The sequence below is a fragment of the Capricornis sumatraensis genome, chromosome 2 (genome assembly GCF_032405125.1).
Source record: "Capricornis sumatraensis isolate serow.1 chromosome 2, serow.2, whole genome shotgun sequence".
Lineage (NCBI taxonomy): Eukaryota > Metazoa > Chordata > Mammalia > Artiodactyla > Bovidae > Capricornis > Capricornis sumatraensis.
Window position 1 is genome coordinate 214,806,422 of NC_091070.1, and position 21,964 is coordinate 214,828,385.

Genomic DNA, 21,964 nt, shown 5'->3' on the forward strand with positions numbered 1-21,964 from the left:
TGGTGGACGAAGGGGGGAAGACGTGGTGTGAAAGGAGCCCTGCCTGCAGGTTTCATGGACCGTAGTCACCAGGGCCCTTGGTTAACCCCTGGCTCTGTCCTTGTTTTGCAGAGCCACTGATTACGGCCTGCTTTCCCAGTTGATTAGTGCGTGCAGGCAGATTGTAAACTTATTTTAACAGAGGTTAAGCAAAAATCTATTTGACAATATAAATGACCCAGTGTTGCATATGGTGTTTTAAAACTAAATTGATTTTGGATGAAGTCTACTGTGCTCGCTGTTTCTACTGCACATCATTACACACACACACCCAGTTACACATCATGTGTAATGCCACGTGGTAAGACCAGAATCGGAAATTGCATCGTTAAAGCTCCTCTGAATAGGTGTGGATTTATTGGCGTGGGAGATTGTCATTGTTACAGTATAGGCTAGAAACAGGGTAATAGAAGGAGCTATTCTTAGGCTCCCTGATAAACAGAGTGTTTGAATGTTTGTCTGGGCAAGTGAAAGAAAACATTGTGATGGGTAATGATTAAATGTGTTTTTAAGTCACAATATTTAAGTAAGTTTTGGTTCTTTTTAATCTATGCTTTCTAACTTCTCTACAGTGTATTTCTGCATTTCTTATCCAATGTTCTTTAGTGAAGCACAGATCTACTGAGTCTCTAAGTATGGCAAATTAAAAAGAACCTTTTTTTAACCAGAAGAGGGGGTAAAGCCTCAGATTTTCATTTTGTTTTCAAAGGATTTTTTTTTCTCATTCCCATCCCTCTCTGCTAACATAGTCAGAACATTTGGAATCCCAAGGGTGAAAACACAGTGGCTGACATGTTAAATTAAGATGTCCCAGGTGGTGAAACCCACCTGCAGAATCCTTAACAACTTTTCTTTTCTGTTATTCACTGTCACCCATAGGCTGTAGAAATAATTATCCTTGTTGATCAGTTATATGAGACCTGTCATCATGGGCTGTCTGCATGTGGGGGATGGGGTGAGGGTTGACATTATGGCTGCTTTTACATAGGATGTTTGAAATACAATTCTTTACCACTCTAAAATGTCTGTATCCTTGACTTTCAAGGTTCTTCTGAGTCATCCAGCTTCCTACATGTATTTCCTAATATCAAACACTGTACTTTAAAAGCGCTTCCCTCAAACCTCTCTGAGATTCCTCCTTCAATCATTTAAGAATTATGCCTCGCCCCAGTATGTGTCGGCTTCCCAGGGGCACTAGTGGTAAAGAACTTGCTTGCTGATGCAGGAGATGCGGGTTCGATCCCTGGGTTGGGAAGATCCCCTGGAGAAGGGCACAGCAACCCACTCCAGTATCCTTGCCTGGAGAATTCCATGGACAGAGGAGCCTGGCAGGCTACAGTCAATGAGGTTGCAAAGAGTTGGACATGACTGAGCACATAAGCAGCAGTGTGTTAGGTCTGCAGATTAGGAAAAAAGTGGTCAGCACCATAACTGCTTGTGTTTTTGCAAATTTCTTTGGTACTAACTGATGAAACATAGCAGGGAATAGCGTATTAGGAAGCCCCATCTGTCTCACTGTGCACAGATGTGCACACAGCCTCATCCTCTGGCTTCCTTGCTGGTGGACCAGGGTGCCCAGCTCAGAGTGTGGATGCCTTCTCTGTGTCTGCAAAGCCACATCTAGTGCATTAGGCCAGCTCTCTCCTTCCCTCTGCAAAGACTGATGGAGGGGTCCTGTGTACCAGACACTCAAGGGGCAACTGGTGGGTGGGGAAACTGGGACACAGGTGAGGAAGATGGAGAGCTTCCCTTGAGAGCTTACAGCCTGTGGGGAGAGACCAGGAAACACTGCTGACAGATTCTTGACCTTAAAGGGTCCACAAAGAGGGAGCGGCTGGGACGCCCCTCATTCATCTTGAGGGACCTGGGCTTCCCTGGAGGATGTGCTCTCTGAATCAGGCTCCGGGAAAGGTGGGTGTCACCCGGGGAGGGGCTGGGAGCGGGATCCTGGGGCTATCTGGAGCAGGGCAGAGGGGCTGGAAGGGAAGCCTGGAGCACAGGACGGGTGGGGCATTGGGATGGGGGTTGGAGGTGGGATCCACAGGGTGAGAGAAGTGCAGTGTGAGGAGGGTGAAAAGATCTGAAGGAGGGTTGAAGACACAGTGCATCTGGTCTGGAGAAGAATCCTGGGAGTTGGCAAGCTGCCTTCAGATCCAGAAATGCAAGTGAGAGGGGAGGCCGATTCTGTGCCTTTTCACGTAAAGCAAATAGAATTACCAACTGCAGCTGAGAAGGAGAAGCATTTCAGGACATATATAAGCAAAAACAGCGGTCACTGAGTAGGGCTTGATGTACATTGCCTCATCTAATTCTCTCAGCAATGCTGTGTGTGTGGGGGGAAAACCTATTGTTATTCCCATTTTACAGAAGGAGTAACTGAGGCCACAGTGGTTAAATAAGCTACCATGAGCTGCTAAATGAGGGAGCTGGGATTCAAACCCAGGAAGGCAGGTTCCCAAGCCTGTGCCAATGAGTCAACCAACCATGGGGTAGGTAGGCATCTTTTAAGGCAGAGAAACTTTCATCACTGGGAATTTTCTAGACAAGAGGGATAGAGGGAGCTTTTTGTGAATGCCTTCCCAGCACTTACACCTCCTCCTTTCCCAGAAAACTCCAGTTTGCTTTTGAGCATCTAAGTGGTTCCAGGAAAGATGACTGGCCCTTGCTGTCGGGAGGAGCCTGGTTGATGTTTGCACAGCACGGTCACCAAGGTCACTGGGCTTGTTTGACCACGGCTGGCTCACAGCTCATCACTTTTGGGTGTTTCATGATTGCTTCTGACTTGTGTGTGTGTGTGTGTGTAGGGGGGTGATATTGACTGGGAGGAAGAATGAAAGGAATCAAGGAATTAAGTTGTTAACTTTGGAAGGAAATCTGCAGGTCAGGTGGATCTTGATGAGAGAGAGGTTATCCTGTTGAGGCGGGAGAGAAAAAAAAAAAAAACAGAAAATAACAGGGAAACCTGAATTCTGAAGGTCACGAGCAGAGGTTGCTCAGGGCCCAGGGCTGCTGGCTCACACCTACCCCTCCTGGCCCGGCCGCAGCCCCCACCGTGTGACAAGAGCGATAGCACAGAGGAAAACATGTGCAAGTGAAGGGCTATTTATGAGGGGCTAGAAGTCAAGCTTCTAATATATTTTTTAGCATATTGAAAAGCAGAGACATTACTTGGCCAACAAAGATCCATCTAGTCAAAGCTATGGTTTTTCCAGTAGTGATGCATGGATGTGAGAGTTGGACTATAAAGAAAGCTGAGCACCAAAGAACTGATGCTTTTGAACTGTGGTGTTGGAGAAAACTCTTGAGAGTCCCTTGGACTGCAAGGAGATCCAACCAGTCCATCCTAAGGGAGATCAGTCCTGAATATTCATTGGAAGGACTGATGCTGAGGCTGAAACTCCAATACTTTGGCCACCTGATGCGAAGAACTGACTCATTTGAAAAGACTCTGATGCTGGAAAAGATTGAAAGTGGGAGGAGAAGGGGTCAACAGAGGATGAGATGGTTGGATGGCATCACTGACTCGATGTACATGAGTTCGAGTAAAATTCCGGGTATTGGTGATGGACCGGGAATCCTGGCGTGCTGCAGTCCATGGTGTCGCAAAGAGTCAGACACGACTGAGCGAATGAGCTGAACTGAACTGAGAGACCAAGTTATCTGTGTCTCAGGGAAGCTGAGAAAGGCCCTTGCCGCGGCAAGAAGGATGCTCTGGAGGAGAAAATGGCTCAGCAGAGAAGGGCTTCGTGGTGTCTCAAGACCATTTGCCTGAGCTTCTCTGGTTGCCTCTGGCAGGTTCTGGGTTGGTCACAAAAGAAATGAACAGTTTCACATTCATGTGTCACTTATGTGAATCATTGGCCCATGTCCTGGGGGGACAGTGGGCTGGAGAGATGGGGGCGAGTGCTCCTGGGGCCCAGGGAGGGTTGGCCAGGCTCTCAGCGATGCAGGCAGTTCACTGCTCAGCCGGCACCTCTGTCCAACCCAGGTGGAGGTAGGGCCATGGGTGAACAGGTCCCTCAGCGCTAAGACTGATGGTTCCATATTGTTTTGTTTCTTGCAAACCAAAGCACACTAACTGGTGCTTGGTTGAGGTCTGCTTGCCGTCCATCAGGGACGCTATCAGGGGAATCAGCCTTTTGGAAGGTGGATCTTGGGACCTTTGTTTCAACTGTAAGATTCTGTTATTTCCTTGGTATGATTCAGTGGAATGTAGTTTTCTTTTTTTTCCAAAATGCAGATGTGAAGCACCTTTAAAGATGTGATCTTAATGATTTTATCCCCACAAACATGTCTGTGACCAAAAGATATAAAGCATTTTAACCTCAGCTTCTGCTGTATCACTGGTTGGATTGCTATCCTGGGTGCGAGAGGCTTAAACTAAAAATACACTTACACACCTCAGAAAACAGAATTATTATTACTTTTTTAGAATTAGTTTATTAAACACATAAATTATTGCTCATTTAGAAAAAGAATGGTTAAAGGAATTTGTATAATTTTTAGATCGGATAAAGATGAAAACATTGGGGATTCTGGAATAGTATTTCCTTGCAATTAATACATATTCTTATTCTTCCTACCATAGAATTTTTGAGCACCCAAAGGCTTAATTGTTGCTATCTATAAAAAGAAGTACCCTCACTTTTCAGTCCTTTTTATTTTTACTATCACACATTCTTATTTGTGCTCTGTGACCCTGTTGAAAAGATTACACCAGGCCAAATAACTTGTAATAGGAAACAGGATTCTTAACGTGACTTGTACCACAGCTTCACATGGCAAATTCAGGCTAACACCTTGAAATTGTAAATGGTGGTACAAAGAAACTGCTCATTTTCTTGGGTTTAAAATGCAGTAAGTGAACCAGGGAAATTCTAATTGAGTCCTCGATCTTTATATGTTTGAACAAGGGATATCCATTGTGGTTATTTTTTAACAGGATTATGAAGATTAGCTCAATCATTTGAGAGTGCAAGATATCCAAGTTCAAAGCCAAGTATAATATCCTTGCAAAGATAAGTATAATTGGAGTGGAAGAGGGCAGCAAAAAATTAATTGAGTTTTAAGGTCAAATACACAGGCAGGCATATATAATCCAGAAATCCATTCTTGGAAGACTCTGTTCTAACAGTTCCCTTGATCTTGACATTCTCCAACGTGCTTTTCATTCTTCAGGGTCTTCCAGAGTGCCAGGTGTGCCCAGCATCCCTGGGTAGGGCAGGAGAGGACGCGTCGGGGAGGAGCCCACGGGTTAACAGTGAAACAGCCTAGAGCAGGGCTCTGCTCCGAGTGAAGAGCAGAGTGGTGCGCAGTTTCACCTCTAGAGGGAGCACGAAGCACGCAACACGATGGTGAGTAGGGCTGGAAAGGAGGGGCCAGGATAGAGGTGGAGAGAGACCTGGAGAGACAAACACACCCGCAGAGAGAGAGAGAGAGAGAGAGAGAGAGAGACAGACAGACACACACACACACACACACACACACACACACACACACACACACACACACACACAGAATCCACAAGACCCTGGGGACCGAGGACCCCCATAGGCTGGAAGGAAGATCTGTCTGTTAACGAAATTTTACTGAGAAGCACAAGGAGTGACGCATGCGTCCTCGCGTCCTGTCTGACTGCAACCCAGGGACTGCAGCCCGCCAGGCTCCTCCGTCCATGGGGTTCTCCAGGCAAGAATCCTGGAGTGGGTAGCCATTTCATCCTCCAGGGGATCTTCCCGACTCAGGGATCAAGTATATATCCAAGTATATGTTAAAGACAGGAGCCCAAAGAGAAAGTGTGACACCACACAGCAAGAACAAGAGAAAGAGAATTGTTTGAGTTCCTGAATTTTTTAAGAAATGAGGCTTAGGTTTGAGGGGAGGGGGTAATAGCAATTCCCTGCTTTTAAGAGGCACATTTAAGCCAAAGGAAGGGTGAAAGATTACAAATGAGGGTCTGGGCAAAGGTATGTCAGGCAAGAATACAGGACACCGACAAGATGGAGGGAAATCTGTTGGACACGAGTGTCCTTTCTCCTCACCTGCCGTCCAGACTCGCCCACGCTCAGGGTTTCATCCCATCTCAGGCCAGCACATCTGCACCAGCACAGACCCGACATCTAACGGCTTCTCAATAACGCCAGGAGGCTGCCTCTGGGGACCTCAGACCAGCCTGCACAACAATGCACCCTCATCTCGTCCCCAGCCTTCTCTTCTGATCTTTCCCACTCATTCATTCAACACACACCCCTCTCCTTCCTCACCCGTCCAGATAAGCATCCCTGCTTTAGGGAAGCCTTCTCCCCTGAACCCTCAACACTTTAAACCAGACCCCCAGCACCTCCCAGATGTCTCCTTTACTGGAGTGACTGCAGTTCCTGACTCTGTGTGTGTGAAGCATTTTCCCAACAGGGCAGAGCATGTGTGCCTTTTGCTCACCACTGAATTGCCAGCGCTCAGTGAGGGCCAGGGGGCAGAGCTGGCATTCGGTGTTTGTGGGATTAAATAAACGACATGAATGGCCGAAACCACGATAACCATCCAAACACCCTGCAAAGAGAAAGGGAAGTAAATCGTACAGCCGAGAAATGGACACCATTTAAACATCTGTCATGAGTTGTTTTTGTTTTTACCTGCATCAGTTTAGTTCAGTTCAGTTCAGTCGCTCAGCCGCGACCCCATGAACTGCAGCATGCCAGGCCTCCCTGTCCATCACCAGCTCCCGGTGTTTACCCAAACTCATGTCCGTTGAGTCGGTGATGCCATCCAGCCATCTCCTCCTCTGTCGGCCCCTTCTCCTCCTGCCTTCAATCTTTCCCAACATCGGCGTCTTTTCATGGAAAAATGCTAATAAAGCAAGTAAAAATAAAATACAATTCAAACATGTGTCTAAAGATATTTATTTGCCTAAGAACTCAAAATTGACTAAGGAAATAGCAGAGGATGAATAGTGTTATATTTTGAAACAAATGATTGGGAGTATACCTAACCGATGACATGAATATATTTTTGTATAAAATAAACTATAACTGAGTAACTAAGATCCTGATATAATCTTCTAACTCCCCCTTTGTCTAAGCAATAGGAAAGTCAATTTATTTGATGTTAAAGATCTTTGCCAACCAATCCTATTCTTTCCTGCCCTATTTGCTTTACGTCTCAGCTATAGAGAAGAAGCGCATGGGAAAATGCTCAGAGCAGCCCTGTCCGGTGGTGACCTTCAGCTGCCTCCATCGCCATAGTAACAGGAGGGCAGGTGGTCTCCAGCCCCCAGGTCCCCAGCTTGGCCAGATGTCAAGTAGGCCACGGCTTTGCTGCATGGCCCCAACCCCGCCTGGCCCCCTGGCACCCTAAGTTCCCACGTGGGAGGAGGTTGTGAGCTGTCACCTATATTAATAGAGTTGCCATGAAACTGTTTGGACTGAAAAAAAGAACAACCAAGTGCCTCAGCTGCAAATTCCTTGCATCAGCTGCTGCTGAGGTGGCCTCAGTCAGCGGCAGAGGTGACTGGAAACGTCTCGAACCATCAGAGGCCTGAGTCAAAACGGATATAGGTCCAGAGGTCACCGTGAGGGGGCAGCGAGGGGCAGGACATAAGAAATGTGGACGGACGAGAGCCCGCGAGGTCAGCCTACAGAGCAACAGGACCCAGATCCCTCTGAACAGACCCCAGGAGCCTTCTCAGATCTCCGGCTCCTGCCTCCCTTTGCTAAGTCTTTGTCCATCTGAACACAGATCGCCCAACTGGCTTTGCAAGAGCAGGTGGGAATTCTCTCGAAGGTGACCCCCACCATGGAGTGGATCAGCTCTGTACGAAGCCTTCGGGAGGCTTCTGGGTCAGGCTGAAGATCCTGCTAAAGGTTCCCGAATTCAGCCTGGATGGGAGGGGAGTTTGGGGGAATGGACACGTGTATATGCGTGGCTGAGTCGCTGTAGTGTCCGCCTGAATCTGCACAACATTGCTAAGAGGCTATGCGTGCATGCGTGCGAAGTCACTTCAGTCATGTTTGACTCTTTACAACCCCAGGGACTGTAGCCCACCATGCTCCACTGTCCATGGGATTCTCCAGGCAGGAATACTGGAATAGTTTGCCATTTCTTCCTCTGGGGGATCTTCCCGACCCAGAGATCGAACCCATGTCTCTTTCATCTCCTGCATTGGCAGGTGGATTCTTTACCACTAGCGCCATCTGGGAAGCCCATTAATAGGCTATACTCCAATACAAAATAAAAAGTAAAAAAAAAAAAAGGCCCTGAGCGCCACAGTTCTGTCCACACCAAGGGGAAACTTGTTTTGCTGGAATGAATTCAATTCTCAGAACTCCTGACAATGCTCAGAGAGAAGTGAAAGGTGTCCTGCTTTGTGGGAGCAGCTGCTGGAGCGGCAGGAATGAGCCCAGTGCTCAGGTTCTGGTTTTCAGAGGTTGTGAGGGTGGCTTTCAGCATCAGAGGGTCTCGATCTGAAGCCTAAGTTCACCAGCTCTGCCACTCAGGCCGATCACCATTCTCTCCCAAGTTTGAAGGTTCCCCCTTTCAAGTTAGAATATGAGTTCCTACTTCTTGAAAGAAAAAGTGAAAGTGAAGTCGCTCAGTCATGTCCGACTCTTTGCCATGGTCTGGCCTTCCAGGTTCCTCTGTCCCTGGGATTCTCCAGGCAAGAATACTGGAGTGGGTAGCCTTTCCCTTATCCAGGGGATCTTCCCGACCCAGGGATCAAACCTGGGTCTCCCGCATTGCGGGCAGACACTTCACCGTCTGAGCCACCAGGGAAGCTCTTACTTCTTAGGGTTGTTTTGAGGATTAGATAGACAGTGGAAAGAAACCGTGAGGGTGGCGTGGGCCCCTGGGGTATTATACCTTAGGTGTATTTGCCAAGATGGGATCCAGCTGATGCAGGGCTCTTGAAGGGCACAGGCAAATGTCGATAGCCAGGCCTCTGGGATCTGAAGGCTAGGCCTTCGACTCTTCTCTGAGCCTGTTCTTCAAGGAAAGATGCCTTAGACTGGACGGGACGTCTGGGGCACGGCACTAGAGCAGCCATGTCGAGCTTGGGACTCAAGCTCTCTGTTCTCACTGCAGTTAGCTCGCCAGCTCTCTGATTACAGATGGCGTTGGCTGGTGTTTTGGCCATGAGCTCTGGGGCTACCTTGTCATCATCAGCTTCACTTCTTGCCACTCCACAGTGTGGAGGTCCCATTACTGAACGTATAAGAAATCACCCCAAATGAGATAGACGTGTTCTAACTCCTCCCCTAGCCTAAGTTGCTGAGAAGTTTCATGTGTGAACCTTGGACCCAGGCCTCCTGATCCCACTTCTGACCGATGCTGGTCCCTCAGACATCCTTCTCTGGGTGTGTCAATCATCTGGGAGTGGGGGCCATGGGTTTCCAAGAGGACAGCGGCTGCAAAGCTCCTACGGACTTTGTCCAAGGCCCTCTTGAGTCCGCTTGCTGCACAGTGATGGTGGCCTCCAGCACAGCTGTAATCCAGCCCAGAAGCAGAGGAACAGGGACCCGTGGGTTCCAGAGTCCAGTGGGCGTGTGACCTCCTGGCCTCCTTCCCTTCAGCAGCAGAAAAGCAGAGCGTGGAGGAGATGGCTTCCCTGGTGGCTCAAACGGTAAAGCGTCTGCCTGCAATGCGGGAGACCCAGGTTCTATCCTTGGGTTGGGAAGATCCCCTGGAGAAGGAAATGTCAACCCACTCCAGTACTCTTACCCGGAAAATTCCACAGACAGAGGAGCCTGGTAGGCTACAGTCCAGGGGCTTGCAAAGAGTTGGACACAACTGAGCGGCTTCACTAGCGACCTTTGGGTAGCTCATAGACCAGCAGAGAGCAAACACCTTGCAAAACCACAGCTCAGAGCTGAGGCCATTTCCCCAAATTACTAGAAGGAAAAGATATTTTGTACTTAGGGATGGCCAGCAGAGAGCTGACTCTTTAAGAGCAAAAGAGACGCCGCATGGAGCACAGTGTTGAGAGAAGACTCCCCACAATGCAGTGTTCCATGCCCAGTCGGAAGGTCTTCTAAGAGTGACGGCTACTTATAAATATTTCTAGACATGCTAATACTACAGTTGTGATGATCTAGTCAAGATGGCAGAGTGAGCAGATAGCAAACAATAGGAACATGATGGATGAGAGAGCAGAATTTGGAAGGAAGTTTAAAAATGCCTGATATGGATCTGCATGATCAATTCAACATTATTCACATTTATGTGAATAATTCTATAAGGCAGAAAGTGAAGAGGAGCTAAAAAGCCTCTTGATGAGAGTGAAAGAGGAGAGTGAGAAAGTTGGCTTACAGCTCAACATTCAGAAAACGAAGATCATGGCATCTGGTCCCATCACTTCATGGGAAATAGATGGGGAAACAGTGGAAACAGTGTCAGACTTTATTTTGGGAGGCTCCAAAATCACTGCAGATGGTGACTGCAGCCATGAAATTAAAAGATGCTTAGTCCTTGGAAGGAAAGTTATGACCAACCTAGATAACATATTCAAAAGCAGAGATATTACTTTGCCGACTAAGGTCCATCTAGTCAAGGCTATGGTTTTTCCAGTGGTCATGTATGGATGTGAGAGTTGGACTGTGAAGAAAGCTGAGCGCCGAAGAATTAATGCTTCTGAAGTGTGGTGTTGGAGAAGACTCCTGAGAGTCCCTTGGACTGCAAGGAGGTCCGACCAGTCCATCTTAAAGGAGATCAGTCCTGGGTATTCATTGGTAGGTCTGATGTTGAAGCTGAAACTCCAATACTTTGGCCACCTATGTGAAGAGCTGACTCATTTGAACAGACCTTGATGCTGGGAGGGATTAGGGGCAGGAGGAGAAAGGGACGACAGAGGATGAGATGGCTGGATGGCATCACCGACTCAATGAACATGGGTTTGGGTGGACTCCAGGAGCTGGTGATGGACAAGGAGGTCTGGTGTGCTGCAGTCTATGGGGTTGCAAAGAGTCAGACACAACTGAGCGACTGAACTGAACTGACTGAATGCATGTTATGGTTCACCACAAAAATGTTTATTAAAAAGTTGGGTACATTGTCTTGTTCAGAGAGTTTGATTGAATTTAGATTGTTAAGCACATTCTTTCTTTCCTTTCTCCCCTTCTTTTGGCTGGGCCATGGGGCATGCACAATCTTAGTTCCCTGACCGAGGATCAAACCTGTGCCCCTGCAGTGGAAGCATGAAATCTCACCCAGTAGATCACTAGGAAAGTCCTTTAATTTATATTTTTGACTTGAGGGAAATTCATGACATTGGATCACGTCCTAAGATACGAACGTTTCCATGGCAAAACAAAGCTGCTGCTTTCCAAGCTGTCTTTCCTTCTTGAAATGCTTTGAACTGGAATGTGTGTGTGTGTGTTGTTGTTGTTTTTTTTTCCCCTTTTGGCAATGCCAAGATCTAGTCTGTAATCATTTTCTTTTTGCACATGACGATAAACATTCAATTAAAGTCTCTACCCCAACAGACCAGAATCACTGGCTAACTCATGAAGCTGACATAATTACCTACCCTGGAAGGCTGAGCTTGATGAACAGCAAATTACAGTTGTTAAATGATCCACAGGAGGGCTCTGCTGATGCTCCAAACACAAAAGGAGGCGCTTGGTTAGAAGTATGAGGAAATAATGCGAGGAAAAATGGCCTGGCTCATCACAGCTTAAACAGCATTTCAATAAATTATAAGATTCAGTCGAGTGCTACATCTGATACAAATTAAACTTCAGCCTTGTGGTGCTGCAGAAATTTATAGCAACTCACATAAGACACATTGGTACAAAAGAACAAGTGGTTTTCTGTGAACTAGTAACCAGAGAGTAATTCATAAGAATTTCAATACAAAACCCAGGACCAACAACTTGGTTTTCTGAACACTTCATTTACAGTCTTGTTTTTACTTAAACAGTTTAATAACTCAAGAAAAGACATCTGAGAAGATAAGCATTGGTCAAGGGCTATTATTTTCTCTTTTTGTCTCTTGCCCACCTACTCATTTGGTAACAGGGCCATTAATAGCAGAGACTACTACTGAGTTGATTCAAGCACAGCCTCCTTTATCTTGGGTTCTGAAGCTTTAGAAAAATAAACACCAGAAAGGGGAGCAATAAACTACTGCCTGTCATATCAATAAACACACGATGTTGCAGCCATCAAGCCATCACCTCACAGCCACCCAGATGGTGAGCCACAGGGGAGCTCAGGGAAGAAACCAAGAGACCTACCATCTAGAAGTCGGCAGACTGCAGCCACCTCCAGCCACACAGCCTGAAGAAATTCAGGATGAGAAAACCCAGGATGCTGGCCCTGGGTAGCTGAGCTGCAAATCAAAGGAATGATTTCAGTGAGCCGATGGCACCCCACTCCAGTGCTCTTGCCTGGACAATCCCATGGATGGAGGAGCCTGGAAAGCTGCAGTCCATGGGGTCTCTGAGGGTCAGACACGACTGAGAGACTTCACTTTCAGTTTTCACTTTCATGCATTGGAGAAGGAAATGGCAACCCACTTCAATGTTCTTGCCTGGAGAGTCCCAGGGAGGGGGAGCCTGGTGGGGCTGCCGTCTATGGGGTCGCACAGAGTCGGACATGACTGAAGCGACTTAGCAGCAGCAGCAGCAGCAGCAGGCTCTTGCATCTTCTCATGCACAGAAAAAGCACCAGATTCCTTAACCTGAGATGTCTAGCTTTTTTCTATTAACAGTAACCTTTTGTTCTGACTGCCTGGTGTTGGGGCAAAAGGCTCCTACATATCCCGGCTCTCCCTGCACCCCTTCTTCTTTGGAAGTTTTCTTAGCAGAGTCTGAGATGTGGTCTTCCAGTCTTGAAGCCCCAAGAAAGTTTGCTGAATAAAACATAACTCTTACCTTTTAAATCATGCATTTTAAAAATTTGTGTATCTATTTTAATTGAGGATAATTGTGATGGTTTTTTGCCAAACATCAGTACAAATTGGCCATAGGTATACATGTGTCCCCCCCATTCTGAACCCCCTCCCACCTCCCTCCCCACCGCATCCCTGCAGATTGTCACAGAGCACTGGCTTTCGGTGCCCTGCTTCACACATCAGACTCACACTGGCTCTCTGTGTTGCATTTGGTAGTGTATATGTTTCAGCGCCATTCTCTCAAATCATGCCACCCTCTTGTTCTCCCACTGAGTCCAGAAGTCTGTTCTTTACAGCTGTCTCTCCTTTGCTGCCCTGCCAGCAGGATCACTGCTGCCATCTTTCTGGATTTCATATATATATATATGTTAATATACCCTATTTGTCTTTCTCTTTCTGACTGACTTCACTCTGTGTAATAGGCATGCGTCTTTTTAGTCGACAGAGGTACAGTTTCATCCCTCAGACTCTTTATTTAGGGACGCTGAGGTGCAGAGGACCATTTGGATTCAATGCAAATGATGGTTTCCATCCCCGACCCCAAACTGAACTTCCCTACTCAGTCAAGGGCTGAGGAGTTGGGATCTGAGCCTTCTTCCTCATCTTTCCAGTGAAGAACTGTGGGCTTTGCTTGTACACAGGCAGCTTCTAGTCCACGGTAAGTCCTTCCAGGAGACTGGCGAGAAGGCAGCAAGCTACCTCTTCAGTGCTTCCTGGACTGAGCACAAGTGCTGTTAAAAGTTCCAATTTTTATACGTCAGAAGAAATGAGTGTCCGTTCTCACCTTCTGTGGATTGGCTGGACGTCTTTATCTACATTATCTTGATGCTATCTGCATGGCAAGTCATGTTGACTTTGAAAATTGGGGTAAAGTTGCTTTATAATGTTGCGCTGGTTTCTGCTGTACAACCAAGTGACTCAGCCATATGTATACACTTATCCCCTCCCTCTTGGGTCTCCTTCCCTCGCCCCCCATCCCATCCCTCTAGGCCATCCCAGAGCACTGAGCTGAGGTCCCTGTGCTGTGCAGCTATCTGTTTTACATGTCAGCTCAGTTCAGTCGCTCAGTCATGTCTGACTCTTTGAGACCCGAAGGACTGCAACGTGCCAGGCTTCCCTGTCCATCACCAACTCCTGGAGCTTGCTCAGACTCATGTCCATCAAGGTGGTGATGCCATCCAACCATCTCATCCTCTGTTATCACCTTCTCCTCTTGCCTTCAATCTTTCCTAGCATCTAGGTCTTTTCTAAAGAGTCAGCTCTTCGCATCAGGTGGCCAAAGTATTGGACCTTCAGCTTCAGCATCAGTCCTTCCAATGATTATTCAGGACTGATTTCCTGTAGGATGGACTGGTTGGATCTCCTTGCAGTCCAAGGGACTCCCAAGAGTCTTCTCCAACACCACAGTTCAAAAGCATCAATTCTTTGGCACTCAGCTTTCTCTATAGTCCAACTCTCACATCCATACATGACTACTGGAAAAACCATAGCTTTGACTAGGTAGACCTTTGTCGGTAAAGTGGTGTCTCTGCTTTTTAATATGCTGTCTAGGTTTGTCACAGCTTTTCTTCCAAGGAGCAAGAGTCCCTGAATTTCATGGCTGCAGTCACCATCTGCTGTGATTTTGGAGCCCAAGAGAGTAAAGTCTTTCACCGTTTCCATTGTTTCCCCATCTATTTGCCATGAAGTGATGGGACCCGAGGCTATGATCTTAGTTTTTTGAATGTTGAGTTTTAAGCCAGCTTTTTCACTCTCCTCTTTCACTTTCATCAAGAGGCTCTTTAGTTTCTCTTCACTATCTACGATAAGGGTGGTGTCATCTGCATATCTGAAGTTATTGATATTTCTCCCAGCCATCTTGATTCCAGCTTGTGCTTCATACAGCCCAGCATTTCTCATGATGTACACTTCACAGACATTAAATAAGCAAGGTGACAATATACAGCCTTGACTTACCCTTTCCCAATTTGGAACCAGTCCATTGTTCCATGTCGAGTTCTAACTGTTGCTTCTTGACCTCCATACAGATTTCTCAGGAGGCAGGTAAGGTGGTCTGGTATTCCCATCAGAATTTCCACCATGTGTTGTGACCCACACAAAGACTTTAGTGTAGGATGAAAGGAGTACATCAAGGCTGTATACTGTCACCCTGCTTATTTAACTTATACGCCAAGTATATCATGAGAAACACTGGGCTGGATGAAGCACAAGCTGGAATCAAGATTGCCAAGAGAAATATCAATAAACTCAGATATGCAGATGACACCACCCTTATGGCAGAAAGCAAAGAACTAATGAGCCTCTTGATGAATGTGAAAGAGGAGAGTGAAAAAGTTGGCTTAAAGCTCAACATTCAGAAAACTAAGATCATGGCATCTGGTCCCATCATTTCATGGGAAATATATGGAGAAACAGTGGAAACAGTGTCAGACTTTATTTTCTTGGGCTCCACAATCACTGCAGATGGTGACTGCAGCCATGAAATTACAAGATGCTTGCTTTTTGGAAGGAAAGTTATGACCAACCTAGACAGCATATTCAAAAGCAGAGACATTACTTTGCCAACAAAGGTCCATCTAGTGAAAGCTATGGTTTTTCCAGTAGTGATGTATGGATGTGAGAGTTGGACTATAAAGAAAGCTGAGCACCAAAGAACTGATGCTTTTGAACTGTGGTGTTGGAGAAGACTCTTGAGAGTCCCTTGGACTGCAAGGAGATCCAACCAGTCCATCCTAAAGGAGATCAGTCCTGAATATTCATTGGAAGGACTGATGTCGAAGCTGAAGCTCTAATATTTTGGCCACTTGATGCGAAGAACTGACTCATTGGAAAAGACCCTGATGCTGGGAAAGATTGAAGGTGGGAGGAGAAGGGGTTGACAGAAGATGAGATGGTTAGATGGTATCACTGACTCAATGGACATGAATTTGAGTAAACTCCGGGAATTGGTGATGGACAGGGAGGCCTGGCGTGCTGCAGTCCACAGGATCGCAAAGAGTCAGACATGGCTGAGTGACTGAACTGAACTGAAGCAGAAGCAGATATTTTTGAAATTCTCTTGCTTTTTCTATTATCCACCTCATGTTGGCAATTTGATCTCTGGTTTATCTTCATTCCCTAATTCCAATTCTAACATTTGGAAGTTCTTGGTTCAGGTATTGTTGAAATCTAGCTTGAAGAATTTTGAGCATTACTCTGCTAGCATGTGAGATGAGTGCAATTGTGCGGTAGTTTGAATTCTTTGGCATTGCCTTTCTTTGGGATTGAAATGAAAACTGACCTTTTCCAGTCCTGTGGCCACTGCTGAGTTTTCCAAATTTGCTGGCTCGTTCAGTGCAGCCCTTTCACAGCATTGGCTTCGAGGGTTTGAAAGAGCTCAACTGGTATTCCATCACCTTCCCTAGCTTTGTTTGTAGTGACACTTCCTCAGGCCCACTTGACTTCGCATTCCAGGATGTCTGGCTCTAGGCGAGTGATCACAGCATCGTGGTTATCTGGGTCATGAAGATCTTTTTTGTATAGTTCTGTGCATCCTTGCCGCCTCTTCTTTACATATTGTAGTGTGCGTATGTCAATCCTAATCTCCCAGCTCATCCCAGCCCCGGCTGTGTCCACACACCTGTTCTCTACACCTGCATCTCTGTTCCTGCCCTGCAAACAGGTTCGTCTGTACCACTTTTCTAGATTTCACATACATGTGGTAACTTTTGACCAGATGGTTTCTCCTGCTCCTAACTTCTTTGCCCGCTGCCCTGTAGCTGAACGCTGCCAGCAGCAATGTGAATGTTCTCGCTTTCCACGAAGATGTAGCATGGCAAACTAGCATACTGCTTGTCCTACGTTTTTCTCTTTGTTTCCTCCCACATCTATTCTTTTATCAATAGTGAAAGGAGTCAAGACAGCAGAGCAGAGAAGTCAGAGGAAGCTGTCAGCTTATGTTCTTATTCTACTCAACCAGGGAACTGAACGATAACAGTGTTGGAGGGGACCACAGCGCCAGGGAAAGGCAACCTAAATAATTCTGACGGTTGGTGCAAATCAGAACATGCAAGGCTGAGATGAGTTGGATAGTTTGGGGCTCAAGCATGACTGAAACCAGACTTGTCTGATTTGGCAATATTCCTGCCTACCCTGCATTATGAGTAAACAAGACCTCAGACGATGTCATTGTGCAGACTTAAAAAAATCTTACTCTGCTTTCTTTTCAAATAAAAAGTTTCTTAAGTAAAAATTTTTATTTAGGAACAATTATAGGTTCAGAGAAAGTTTCAAAAAAGAGTACAGAGACACAGTGTCCATTCACCCCGTTTTCCTCATTACATAAGTACAGACAATTTCAAATCCAGGAAACTGGCATGGGGGCAATCCACTGATGGTATTCAGATTTCACCAGTTCTACACACATCTGTGTGTGCGTGTGTAGGTGTGTGTGCCGAGTTTGCAGTTTTATCACATGTGTATATTCTTGTAATTACGACCACAATGAAGATGCAGAACGCTTCCACCACCACAGAGATTTTCCTTATGCTGCCACGTCTCTTGATGGTTTAATGCTCAATTAGTTTAATAATATGATTGGTCTCTTCTAAATTAATACACTGCATACAGAATGCGTTGTTCTTCTACAGATCCCAGATAAAATCTTTTGCCACCAGACCAATGTGCTGTTTCTCGTCTGGAAGCAATTGACTCTAATTCCAGATATCAATTGTAAGAAAGCCTTGGGATTTTGTTTTTATGAGTGAAACACATGTAAGGTAAGCTGCCTTGTGTATTCTTTCAGCTGGAGCAATGGAGGTTGGTTAACCGTCATTAGAAGTCAGGGGGTCAGTGGCCTCCTGTGGCTGGACTGCCCTCTGACATGGCAGAGAGAACTGAAACTCGACCTGCATCTCTCACCTCATTTCTTCGCTGGGCCCCAGCCCTCCCCAGACTGCTCCCTGCCAGTGTCTCTCAGTGAGTGGCAGCACCATCCATGCTCCTGGACAGCTGGGCATCCACCCCAATTCCTTCCTTTGGGTCTGTCCTCATCCAATAACTAATCCAGCCTATAAGGGCTTCCTCCCAAACCCCTTTGAATTCTGCATTGTCACTTTATCCCGTTGACATGATCATTGTTCAGGATACAAGTGTTCTTTACGTGGATTCATGGGCATCCTTCTAAATGGCAGCCTTGCCTCTACAGCTGCCTCCTGCAGCAATTCAACCAAGATGATACCGCCATAGGGCTCCTTTCAGAGAGAAAAATCAACAGGACAACATACAGGTATGTCCTGTTGCTCATGGTCAAGGATGCTTACAATTCTCACTTTTAGAAAGGGAGTCCATGACTTCATTGCTGAGATTTCTTGAGCGTCCTTATTCCTTGCTCTCCCCATGCCTGGTGACTCAGCCCTCACACCATTCCATTAGCTTCTGGAATCCTTCCCGTACTTCCTCTTCCTTGCTTCTCTTACTCTGAATCTATTGCCGCCCAGGAGCTGTGATGATTGCCCTTCTCCACTTAAGTGGTTCACGCTTCTATTTGCTGCTCCATTTGTCAGGACTCCGTCAACTCTTCATCACAGACACCAACCCAAACCAGCTTAGGCACAAAAACACAATCAACTGGTTCGTGAAATTAAAAAGTCTGGTCATATCTCCCAAATAAATCCTTATGTTTCTGTTTCTTGCTGCATCTCCCCAGGGAAGGACTGATGTCTGCTGGAAACCCTAGACTCACATCCTGTCAGTTTACTGGCCTGATGCTGACCAGCAGAAAGCATTTATCTTTATATGTCTAGGATAAGTGTCTCAGGGAAGAATCTCACTGGACAAGCACAGGCAGGGTGTCTGTACCTCAGCCAATCACTGCAGCCAGAGCAGTGGGGTACGTCACTGGTCAGGCCTGCGTCTTGTCCCACCCCTGTGACTGGACATGATATCCCGGCCGTTCAACAGCAGGAAATGGTTTTCCCGCAGGAAGAGCTCTTCTTCACCAGAAGAAGGAGGAAAGGATGCTGGCAAGCAAAGCCAGTGCAGATCTATGGGCCTTAATGATGAGCCAAATACTACTGAAACCCAGCGTCCTCTGATGAGCAATTCTCAGGCTGAGGAGGCAGGAGAGTTATGGGAGCAGGAGAAAGCTCGTCCTCCCAGAGAAAAGCCTATCCAGTTCATGATGAGGTTCATAATTTCCCGGAGATAAAGTCGTGGGCAATTGCCAAGTGGTTAAAATAAATATTCTGCTCAGCTGCCTCCCACACACACCTCCACTTTGATTTGTTGAAGACAAGCTTTTATGCTGTTTCCCACCCAAGCCCAGAGGAGCCAGTCTAATAGACTGAGTTCATATAGTTCTTTTCCTTAAAGCGCCCATAGTCCAGTGGAAGGGCCAGGAAGGCAGAAGACTCTGAGAAGGGCAACAAGAGGAAAAGCAAGGGTTATAAAGAGGGAAACCCTTATCGACCGGGGCATCAGAGAAGGCACCTGCGAGCAGGTGAGCCCAGGGAGAGTCTAGGGATGGGACCTGCTGCCCCAGGCTGCCGGGCCAGCCTCAACATCTGAAAGACATTCGGACATGTCAGAGAGGGTTTGGAGGAAGATACTCATGAGGTTGAAGGCATCATGACGGTGCCATGTGGGACACAGCTGGGGGAATAACAGTCCTAAATGTTCATTTGAAGAACTGCCTTGGGGAGAAGCACCTGACCCGTGTGCATCCTCAGGAAGTACTACAATGAACCCGTTCCTGGGAAAACCCACAGGGACTCAAGGGTCATCCCCAGAGAAGGAAGCACTTTCTAACCCAAGGCCATCCCGGAAAGGAATGAGATATTTGGGGAGGAAATGAGTTTACCATTACTGAAAATATTCAAGGACAAGTTGAATGGCTCCTTGTCAGAGATGTGATAATAATCAATGCTCAGAAACCTACCGCTGTAACCACATCTGTGATCTTTAGTATGCTGTCTGTTTAGTGTTTTCATAGAAATATATTGGAGAGGAATTGCCTTAAAACTAAAAGATATACAAAGGTTTCTGGGCTTTGTGTTTTCCTAGAATTCCTTCCACAGTAGCAGTTTATGCAAAGTCACCACCAGCATACTTTTCTGGGTTAGCAGCTATGCTTATGACCTCTAACTTTGCAGAAAGGTGGCATGTCAAGTACTGTGTCATAAGTAAGGATCCCAAACAACTGTTTTGTAGTTGCCTTGTCATGACACACCAGTGAACTATGCCCCACTCATTGGAAACTTTTCTCACTTTTCCTCTTCTCTGTTTGTATAACTGTTGGCTGGGAAGCTGTGTGTACAGATAGGTATAGTGGACAATTTATTAACCCACAAAAAAAGCAACTTGGTCTCTCTCCTCTACAACTTTGGACGTCATTTCACCTCTGCCTTTCCTCCCTCAGAGTGAAGATTAAAGGAGGTGAGTTTGAAAGAGCATTGAATTTCTATACATTATGCTTTCAAGTTTATATTGTGCTTAATTTTGCACTCTGTTGGTCTCAGCTACACACACACAAAGCTATCTCAAAAATAAACCTGAGCTTTAGTCTGCATGCACAAAATAGAATACTGATTTGAGAAAGGGAATAGGAATGAATAGAAAGGGGAAGATGACATTCCAAAACACTCTAAATAAGTCAAAGAAATCCTAATATGTGTTAAAGTAATCTACATAAAGGCAAGCAAGGAGGGAAAAATAAGAACCAGAGGAAACAAACAGAAAACGAGCAAAAAAATGGTAGACTCGACCACTAATATATCAATAATCGTCTTAAATGCAAATGAACTAGATATGCCAATCAAAAGGCAAAAGCATGATTCTATTGTGTCTGAAAGAAACTTGAAATACAATTATATAGTCGGGTTGAAATTAAAAGGATGGAGAAGATATACCATAGAAACATTAATCAAAAGAAAGGAGTGGTTTCTTTATACATGATAGAAAATGGACTTAAGAACACAGAAAATTACTAAAGACAAAGAGGGTTATTACATGATGACAAAAAGATCAATTCACTAGGAAGATATAATGGTCCTAAATGTGTACCCATCAAACAATGGAACCTAAAAACAGATGAAGCAAAAACATATAGTACTAAAAGGAGAAACAGGTCTACAGTTATGCTTGGGGACTTCGATATTCCTTTCAGCCACTGCATGCATGCCTGCCTAAGTTGCTTCAGTTGTGTCCGACTCTGTGACCCCATGGACTATAGCCCACCAGGCTCTGTCCATGGAATTCTCCAGGCAAGAATACTAGACTGGGTTGCCATTTCCTTCTCCACTCAGTCACTGGCAGAACTACAAGACAGAAAAACAGCAAAAATATAGAAAATCTGACCAATACAATCAACCAACAGGAGCTAACTGAATTAGACAAAACACTCCACCAATAAATGCAGAATACACTTCTTCTTTTCAAGCGCCTGTGAAACATTCACCAAGATAGACCGTATCCTGGGTCATAAAACAATCCTCAGAAAATTTTAAAAGAACTGAAATCACCCAGTTCATGGTCTCTGATTGTAAGGGATTCAAACTAGAAATCAATAATAGAAAGGCTACTGAGAAATCTACCACCATGCAGAAAATTAAACAACATACTTCTTTAATGAAAACAAAAACACAACATGTCAAAATCAGTGAGATGCAGCTAAGGCAGTGCTAAGAAGGGGATTTATATCACTAAGTGCTTATAATAGAAATGAGGGATCTAACCAATAGTCCAAGTTCCTGTTGCTGTGTGTGCTAAGTCGCTCAGCTGTGTCCGACTCTTTGTGATCCCATAGACTGTAGCCCACCAGGCTCCTCTGTCCATGGGATTCTCCAGGCAGCAATACTGGAGTGGGTTGCCATGCCTTCCTCCAGGGGATCTTCCCAACCCAGGGACTGAACCCAGGTCTCTCGCACTGAAGGCAGATTCTTTACCAGTCCCTACCTCAAGAAATTAGCAAAGGACGAGCAAAATAAATGCAAAGCAAGGAGAAGGATGGCAGCAACAAAGATAAGAGTGCATGTCAATAGTCAAAAAATAGCAAAACAAAAG